The sequence below is a fragment of the Sinocyclocheilus rhinocerous genome, unplaced genomic scaffold, assembly GCF_001515625.1.
Source record: "Sinocyclocheilus rhinocerous isolate Xijiao unplaced genomic scaffold, SAMN03320098_v1.1 scaffold112, whole genome shotgun sequence".
Classification (NCBI taxonomy): domain Eukaryota; kingdom Metazoa; phylum Chordata; class Actinopteri; order Cypriniformes; family Cyprinidae; genus Sinocyclocheilus; species Sinocyclocheilus rhinocerous.
Window position 1 is genome coordinate 966174 of NW_015644008.1, and position 9954 is coordinate 976127.

A 9954-nucleotide genomic window follows, 5' to 3' on the forward strand; every position below is an offset into this window, starting at 1 on the left:
CTTCTATTTCAAATAAATTAACTTTCTATTCAATGATTCCTGAAATGTTTTCAACATTGATAATAATAAAAAAAACAAATGTTTCTTCAGCAACAAATCAGCATATTAGAATGATTTCTGAAGGATCGTGTGACACTGAAGACTGGAGTAATGATGCTGAAAATTCAGCTTTGCATTACAGGAATAAACTCAATTTAAAAATATATTCAAATAGAAAACAGCTAGCATGGATTGATCGAATATGACATTTATAATGTTATAAAACACTTCTATTTCAAATAAATGAACTTTCTATTCAATGATTCCTGAAATGTTTTCAACATTGATAATAATAAAAAAACAAATGTTTCTTCAGCAACAAATCAGCATATTAGAATGATTTCTGAAGGATCGTGTGACACTGAAGACTGGAGTAATGATGCTGAAAATTCAGCTTTGCATTACAGGAATAAACTCAATTTAAAAATATATTCAAATAGAAAACAGCTATTTTAAATTGTAATAATATTTCAGGTTTATACTCCATTTTATATTAAATAAATGCAGTCTTGGTGAGAATAAGAGACTTCTTTCAAAAACATTAAAAAAAAAATCTTACTGACCCCATACAGTGTACATACTGTATCATGAAAACCAAACTGAGAACAGTACAACTTAAATATATGCTGCGGAGAAGCAGTATTATTCAGTTTCTATCAATGTTCAAAGTTGTTGTAGAAAAAACATTGGCATGTAAGTACATTCAAAGCTGCATCCTGTATCATCATCAGCAATAACAAATTAATCACTTTCAAATTAAATGCCTCCAAACTGATGAACATTAATCATGTTCTAGCTCAGCACTTGGATGGAATGAGGATGTAAAAAAATTTCAAATGTTAATCAAGCATTTGCTACTGGGCCCCAATCAAATCTGTACTTTAATCAAACCTCCACACACTTACACTGGCTGTGACACAATCTGCTTGTTGTTCTTCCACCTGCAAATCTGTTTTCAAACATGTATGGCATCAACATGCTAACTGAACTCAAATGACATATGCCAAATCCATAAAAATTTTTATTTGAAACATGACCTTGATAATGCCGTACAATGACCCGTTTCCTCTTCTTTGAATGTCTTCCACACTCTAGAGCTGGACATGAAGCTCTTGAAGTCTTTAGCAAGTCTTTGCACCTGCATCATTCAGGTGTGTTCACACAGACGTGATGTAGCCATTGCAGATGGCAGCCTGTGAATGAGTGGAGTCATGCATCATGATCTGAGTAACAGTGACCCGACGCTTTTTACTGGGGCTCAGATGAGTCTGGGTCTGCCACATCCATAACCTGCGCTTCAACTCGGCCTGTACCTGAAAGAGAAAGAGACACACCTCAGTGACAATGCATTCATATCATATGGTTAGTGGTGATTGCTACACTCTCAGGAAAAAAGGTACAGATTTGTCAATGGCACAGTACCCTATAAGGTACAAAAGCTAAACGATACATATTTGTAACTTATTTACCCCTAAATGGTACATATTAGCACCTTAAAGGTACATATTAGTCATTTAAAAGATATACCTAAAGTGTACATACTGTATTAGTAGTACTGAAAGGCTACTTTGAAAGCGCACCAGTGACACTTTTTTTTCTTAGTGTATTGCTCATACTTAAAGGGGTCATATGATGCTGCTAAAAAGAACATTATTTAATACATTGCACAACGTTTTGCCGGGATTTTTGCCCCAATATAGTATGGAAACGTAGTTGCTGAAAGTCAGAACCAATCTGGAGATTTTGGTCAGTAGGAGTTGACCGAGTTCACAGGAATCCGATCATTTAGCTTCAGACTATGAATCAATCCATTCGGAAGACATCAAACATGTTTGAAATTTTGAGCTGATTTTAAAACACACAATGGCTTTTAACATTTTAAATGTGATTAAACCCCAGGTAAAATAAATCCTGGGATATCTTAATTGCTTCACGTTTCAAACTTAAACCGGAGTAACATCTAATCCTGGATATCCATAAAGTGACGTTTCACAATGAACATTCCTAAACCCCGTGTTAATGTTCTTATTTGCATATTCGCGGTGTCAGTGTCACTGATTGGACGAACGCAGCACGTGACCCGTTTTCCTCCTAACGGCTCTAGCGTTGCACATCCTGCTAACAAGTTTTTCTGAATGGACTTCGAAGTTGTATAAGGTAAGAATTAAAGTATTTTATTCACTCCAATTTTACGTGTTTTCCGTTTTTTCTGCCCAAACGCTAGAACTACTGTTTATACAGCGCGTGGTCTTTCCGTGACTGTTTAAAACTGTGAATGTGCGATTCAGCTGTTGTTAAGCATCTAGCATATAACATCTAGTGTTAGATAGTATACAACACCGCATCGTCTTTGCACACTATGCAAGTTCAACACCGCAAAAGCTTCTCTTCAGATTTAGCCTTTAGGGTTAGGTTAACCCCTTAAAACTCAATATTATAAAGTATATTGTAGTTTTCTGCATAACTCTTTTGAATTATTTTCACTTTTTGTTGTCAGGGGAGACAATCATATTTGTAAAATCATCACAAACATGTTTTTTATGGAACACATTGCGCCATTAAAGGAAGCAGGAATGACAAGCAGCAAAACAATGAGTTAAAGATCAGTCTTATATAAGATCTTGTGTAGATATTTTCACATTCATTGCAATCTTCATTTGATGTCAATTTTAAAAACTAAAGATCGGTTATATTACCTGAGCAGTCTGAATTGAATCATGATTATGCATTGTATGAACAATTTCGTTTTATGCCTTCAACACAGAATGAAAACGTAAAGGACTGAGCTGGCTTCAAACTCAGGTCACTCCGAATTTTAGGCTTTTTACCATCATTTGCTTTTTCCTGATAAGACAAAAAATTAAATAACTATATTTTAATTTAGTAGAGCACTACATCTCTGCCCAACATCTCTGGTGTCTTGTATTTCCATATGCAGTTATGGCCACTGAAAATTATTCATGTATTCCCACTGCAAATGGATTAAGTAAATTTCCATTTTATGAATTTAAATTGGTTGCATGCCATGAAATTAAGCTGTGAAAAAAAGCTCAAAATTGTGCTGTATTAGCAAATTGAATTAACAACATTTAGTCTGCTGCAAAAATACATTCTTGAGTGCATACATATAAATATATATATATACAAGTCAACTCGGTGCAAGCTGAATCCCAATATCTCTAGGGCTCTGTGAATTTCTGTCTGCATGTTCAAACATTCAGCAGAATCACAGCTCTGTAATTGTAAAGACTACTGACCCGCACAATATTACAACCCCTGACTGTAAACTAGAAGTGTGACAGCATTCAGCCACGGTTACGGCACACCAGCCCTCGAGAAACAACTCATCTGCTGCTGTTTGACAAACCTTTCACCAGACATGAGCCTGAAGCTCCGTCACAGCAGCCCTATATTAAAGAATGACAGCAATGATAATGAGCCCGTAAAAAAGAGAGCGAGAGAGAGAAAGATGGTTGGATGGATGGATATATGAATGGATAGAGGGATGAGTGGATATATAGTTGGTTGGATGGATGGATGGATGGATGAGTGGATATATAGATAGATGAATAGGTGGATGATGGATGGACAGATGGAAGGACGGGTGGATGGATGGATGATATAGAGATGGATAGATGGATGGGTGGACATATATAGTTAGGCAGACAGACAGACAGGTCTGATCTTGAGTGTTGGAGATCTGCTGGAAGACGTCTGAACAGGACACATTAATGAGTTGTCCAGTATTGGCTGTATGCCAGCAGAGGATCCCGTCCCAATCCGTCCCACATCCTGAGACAGGAACCACAGAGGAACCGTCATGACACTGTCTAAATCAGCCATACATAAGCTGTTGACAATATATGTTCTGGACTGGTGCATATGGATATTATCTAATGGACAGGGGGTTCATTTAAAGTGTATCTTGTGTTATGCTAACATGTGCAGGACAGTGCTTGTATTTGGCTGCTCATCCATGTGAAACATTTATTCTAGTTGTTGCCTAAAGTCATATACAGACCCCAGCACACAGTACACTAAATGCAACTTTTGACAACTAGCATTGCTCTTATGATGTCTCTAAATATTCATGAGCTACTAGTCGTCCATCTACTTTTGAAAGGTCAGTAAGCAATATTAATCAATATTTGAATGCATTCATGCAATACAACTTCCAGTCTATTAAAATTATGTAAAGCTGGAACAATCAAGTAGAGTAATGAAGAATGGGAAAGGTTATACTATATCCGCACCTTTAAGACACTCAAGACCTCTGTTGCAGAATGACCTAGATGCCTACCTACAGCTATTTATAGCAACATTGCTTTTTTTTTTTACTCAGTTTGGGAGTATGACAATACTTTGAGGCGAAAAAACAAGGTAAAATAAATTCAGGGCATGACTGCATTGCAAATTAATACGGTTTGTGCAGCTGCAAGTCTTCAGCAGATTTAAAAAAAATTGCAGATATGCATGGTGGCAGATAGTATTTAGAATACGCTTTCTTAAATTAATGAGGCAATTTTTCTGAGCTGTAATGTGAAAAGCAGCAGACAGGAAAAATATATATAATAATAATAATAATTTTAACGGTTACTGATAAATGCCAAGAGTTGTATTTATTTATTTAAAGTTTTTAAATAAAATATTAATATTTTATGTATTATTATACAATTATTTTATTAATATATTAATATTAGATTTTTTATTTATTAAAATAATTGTATTTATATTTGTATTCCTTAATAAAGTTGTTGTTGTTGTTGTTGTCGTCAGTGTACCATTTGTTAAAGAAGGCAAAATACATCCCTCTTGGAAAACCTCTTGGTTTGTAAGCTTTATTTTTTTAAGAGAGTACTGCATTTTACCTTAAAGACACAGACAGCTTTGTTCCTGTATGTCACTGTTAAGATGAAAACATGGCCTTTCAAAGTCTGCAAGTCACAGTCGGTCAGACAGACAGTCTGTGTACATGGATCAGTAATTGAAAAATGCTACAGACCAAATACAAGAACTTGTCATGTGTGAATAGCCCCTTAAGACTTATTTGGGAATTTGTTTTTTGTGATTAATCTGATTAGCTAATTGAAAAATGATGTAATTAAGTTGATTAAATTGTAATCCTTCAAATCACTATTTTTTTTATTTTTCTTGTAAATCTTGCAGTGAATCTTTTCTGCACTGCTGAATTTAGTTTAAATTCAAAGATCGCATAGAAAATGTCCTATAAACCAGCACGGATTCCTTGCATATTTAATTTGCATAACAATATTGTTGAATTTTAGCTTCACTAAATGGGAAAGCTCAAATAAAGCATATCTGCACACATACTGCAGGAAACGGCAAGCACACCATTTCACACGGTCTTCTTTTCCACTCACACATTGTCAAGTTGTAGGAACACAGATCTCCAGAGGTTGAAGCTGCCACGTAACATCATTATCATCTGTCCCGTGGGTTGAACCGTCTGACTCTACGAGTCTCATTCAACAAAATTTTATTCATGGAACTTAAACAAGTCTCAGGGACGAACGAAATCAGAACCCCAATCAAAACTCATTTCAGATTAATAATAACTCTGCAAGTCACTTCAGAGGTTATGCTTGACTGGTCTAAAGAGCTTTTGCGGGGATATTTCTCACAGTGCTTAGCTGTTCCCAGACTTGCTGTCAGTTATTTAACAGTTATACTTCATTATTAGAAATAATCTATTAACATGATGATGACACTAAAGAATTGTTCGCTCTTAAAGGAATAGTTCACGCAAAAATTAAAATATGATGAAAATTTACTCACCCTCACACCATGCAAGCTGTAGATGAGTTTGTTTCTTCATGGGAACAGATTTGGAGAAATGTAGCATTACATCATATGCTCACCAATGGATCCTCTGCAGTGAATGGGTGCCGTCAGAATGAGAGTCCAAACAGCTGACAGAAAAATCACTGTAATCCACACCACTCCACTGTTCTGATGAAGAAACAAACTCTTCTACATCTTGGATGGTCCAACACACATACCATGTAGTTTTCAAATAAGCCTGAAGTACTTGATTAGTTGGATCAGGTGTGTTTAATTATAGGGTTGAATCTAAACTCTGCAGGGCTCCAGCCCTCCAGGAATTGAGTTTGACACTCCTGCTGTAAAACAACAAAATGCAATCTAAGGCACTGGTAAATTGTGACCCAGAAATGTAACATCTGATCTGACAATGCTGGAACAACAACAATAAAATGGAGAAGTACGCACTTCTAAATCTATTTCCTCAAACATTTGAGAACCACAGCTTTAATGTGGGTAAATGCTGTAGGTCTGCTCAGAAAACCATTTCCTTCCTGTCCTTCACTATATTTAATTAAACACGGTTACGATTTCTGCATGGCAAATGCACATAATCATCTTTAGTTAAGGCCAAGCTGAGCATGAACACGTCAGCTGCTGACCAATGAACTCCCGACCTGTCCAGCCACAAGAATCATATATATATATATTTATATATATATATACACAGTATATATATATATATAAATGATAATGTCGTCACAACCTGTTTTTGACTGGTTCTTGAACTCTCTCTTCCTAGTCTGGATGCAGATCTCTTGGTCTTGTATATAAGCTGGGAGATAATAGCATAATATGGATGGATAGCATGCATCTGACGTGGGGGAAAAATGAATCCATATGCACATTAAACAGCACAGTCTACTACAGACTAGATTGCAAGATGTTTACAGTAGTGGGTGACATTGGTTCATCAGTTTTTTAATCCACAATTCATATGATGGTCATATGATGCTGCTAAAAAGAACATTATTTTGTGTATTTGGTGTAATGAAATGTGTTTATGCGGTTTAAAGTTCAAAAAACACATTATTTTCCACATACTGTACATTATTGTTTCTCCTCTATGCCCCGCCTTTCTGAAACATGTCGATTTTTACAAAGCTCATCGGTCTGAAAAACCGGTGTGCTGTGATTGGCCAGCTATTCAGTGCATTGTGATTGGCCGAATACCTCAAACGTGTGACGGATATGTTACGCCCCTTACCATAACTTTACAGATCTTCTTTATGCACCAAGAGCTTGTAACACTCCAAAGAGAAAGGAAAAATTTAAATCGCATCATATGACCCCTTTAATGCAGTACACGTAAGGTTTTTTTTAATCATATAATAAATAAAAAGAAAACAGATAGAATAGAAAAAGAACAGAGCAAGCTAGTGTTAGAGGCCTTTTTTGCTTTTGTTAATCAGAAGTCAGAAAGTCAGAATTGTAATTGTATAAAAAATGAAAAGAAAACAGATAGATAGAATGCAAAAAGATTAGAGAAGCAAGTGTTAGTTTTTTTTTTTTTTTAGTAAATAAATAGAGTGCAAGTCTAAAAGGGGCAAGGTTTTTAAAATAAACCCCAATGGAAAGTTCTATTATTATATGTAATCAGTGACTTCAAATAAAGTGTAATGGGACGAAATAGGAATCAAACTGGTACAGTTTTCCTTTTTATTAAATATATAAGGAAGCGTTTTTTCAATTCTACGTTCAACTTCATGATAAACCTTCAAATATGATTCCTTTAGGGTTTTTACAAGAGACGTATTCGTAACCATGTTACCATAAGCCTTTAAATGTATTCTTACAGATGTGCGTAACATTAAAAACGACGGTACAAGTTTTGTGCATTCTGAAAGAAATATATTAGTTTTATATAATGGTCACTGTACAATTTAAATACGTAGAAAATGTTTAACATTAAATACTTACAGCTCTACGTCCTCATCGCAGGGTCGTGGAGCGCGCGCAATCGGATTGACTTTAAAATGTAACCCAGTTTCACGGCTGTCAATATATGAGCAGCTGTTTGTTAAATGCATCTGGAGAAATGCTGAATGCTCGTTTCAGAGATGTGTGGATTTTTGTAGAGGTAAGTTATTTTTGATTTTGTTGACAGATGCATGATTGATGCATCAATATATTTTTTTGAGAAAATACCTATTTTTAGGTTCTTCAGTGGGGTCAGATGTTTCAGGGGAGAAATGTCGTCTGTTAAATGTGAATAATTGAACACAACATTGGTAGAAACACTGAGCCATTTCTAGGGATTTTGTAGGAAAGACCAGGGGCAAGTTCAAGCTCAAACCGGTGTGCACCGTTTTGCTACGGTTTCCGGTTTGAACGACATGTTTCCTGGAAACGGTGTGCAACGGGGTTTGAGTTACGTTTTCTCTTGTTTGGTGGGTGTGTCAAACATGTCAGCCCAATCAGCAGCAACATGTATGTAAACCACGCGGTATTAAAGAGACAGCTCGCACAATGTAATTAACATCCAAATAAATTCACAAGAGCAAGAATATTGTTTGCACATGTTTATTTACATTAAAGGCAAAATAACTTAATTAATTAAGCATTAACTTAATGCTTCATAAACCAAACTAACAACTATTATTTTTGTGTTTAATTTATGATATTTGACTGTTTTTAACATTTACTGCTTTCTTTTAAAACATTTTTTAAATGGACTTTTCTCCTCTTTATTATGCCAAATATTTTCTTTGAATTAATGGCATTTTACTTTGATTTTATATAGAAAACTTTAAAAGTTGTCATCTAATTGATTCGTTTTTATCCATTAAATTATATAATACCTCAAGATGCTGTAACCCTTTGGAAAACATGCTGTCTGACACTCTTGAAGAAAGAAAACTCAAACATAAACAACACATCCTTTGTGACATCATGTTCATTGGTTTCTTTCAGCATTTGACTCAAAGAAACATCCTATTCATTATATTTGAAAATGTTTTACTGAGATGATGGACTTGCAAAACGGGCCAGCATGACAAGCTAGTCCGTCAAGGTCGGGGACGAAGAGGGGGAAGGAAGAAAAAGAAAAGGGGAAGAAGAGAAAGGAGAAATGAAGAAAAGAAAGGGTAAAATTTGACGTTCAAATACAGTTCTTCTTTAGCATGCGCACAGTGATATACAGTAGATGTGGATCCAACCACGCCCCCTGGATCTTGTGTACTGCAGTGAGGGGCTATACTGGAAAATCGCGCATTTATATTACACTGTTTCCTATTGCAGGTGCTCACCAAGACCGGGGTTCGACTCCAGTTAAAGACAACTTTTTGTAATATTGTTAATTTCATTAAATAAATGAAGTTTCAAGGTTAATAAAATGTAGCTACATATGGACACATCCAATGTACAAATGTCCTCGTGGCTTTGAACCCCTCTCCTGGTAAAAACGAATCTTTAAAAAACCCGAAAGAAATAAGCATGTGTGTTCGTATTACTTTAAATGCATAATGTGTCCTAACCATAGACTGTATAAAAACAGGTCCTAACGATGTAAAGATGTAAAACAATGTTTCGGTGACGTCCTCAGATAATACCTATCGTTCGTTAAAAGTCATTTATTTCCAGGCAATTTCTAATCGGATTTGTCACTGTCAGATAATAAAACTTGCAATGGCTAGTAAAACCCAACAACGGTTTTATATAGCCTAACGAAGTCTTCTAAAATAGAAGAAGAAGAATAGAAAATATTCTGATTATAGAAGTAGAAAATCAATTTCTATTTTCAAAGTACTTTATTAGCATTAATTAATAACAGCTAACGAGAAGGCAGAAAATATCATGATAATAAAATAAAAAGGCCAGAATTTTAGTAGAAAGTTTTTATTTGTAGTTCTTTTGCTTGATGTAATAGCTTTAATCTGAGCTGGTATTAAAGGCAGGGTATGTAATTTTCAGTGTTGGGAAGGTTACTTTGGAAATGTAATAGGTTACAGATTACAAGTTACCATACTTAAAATGTAATAAGTAGTGTAACTTTTCAATTACTTTATTAAAGTAATGTAACTGATTACATTTGATTACTTTTTGATTACTTTTCTAAATTTCTAATGAATGTTT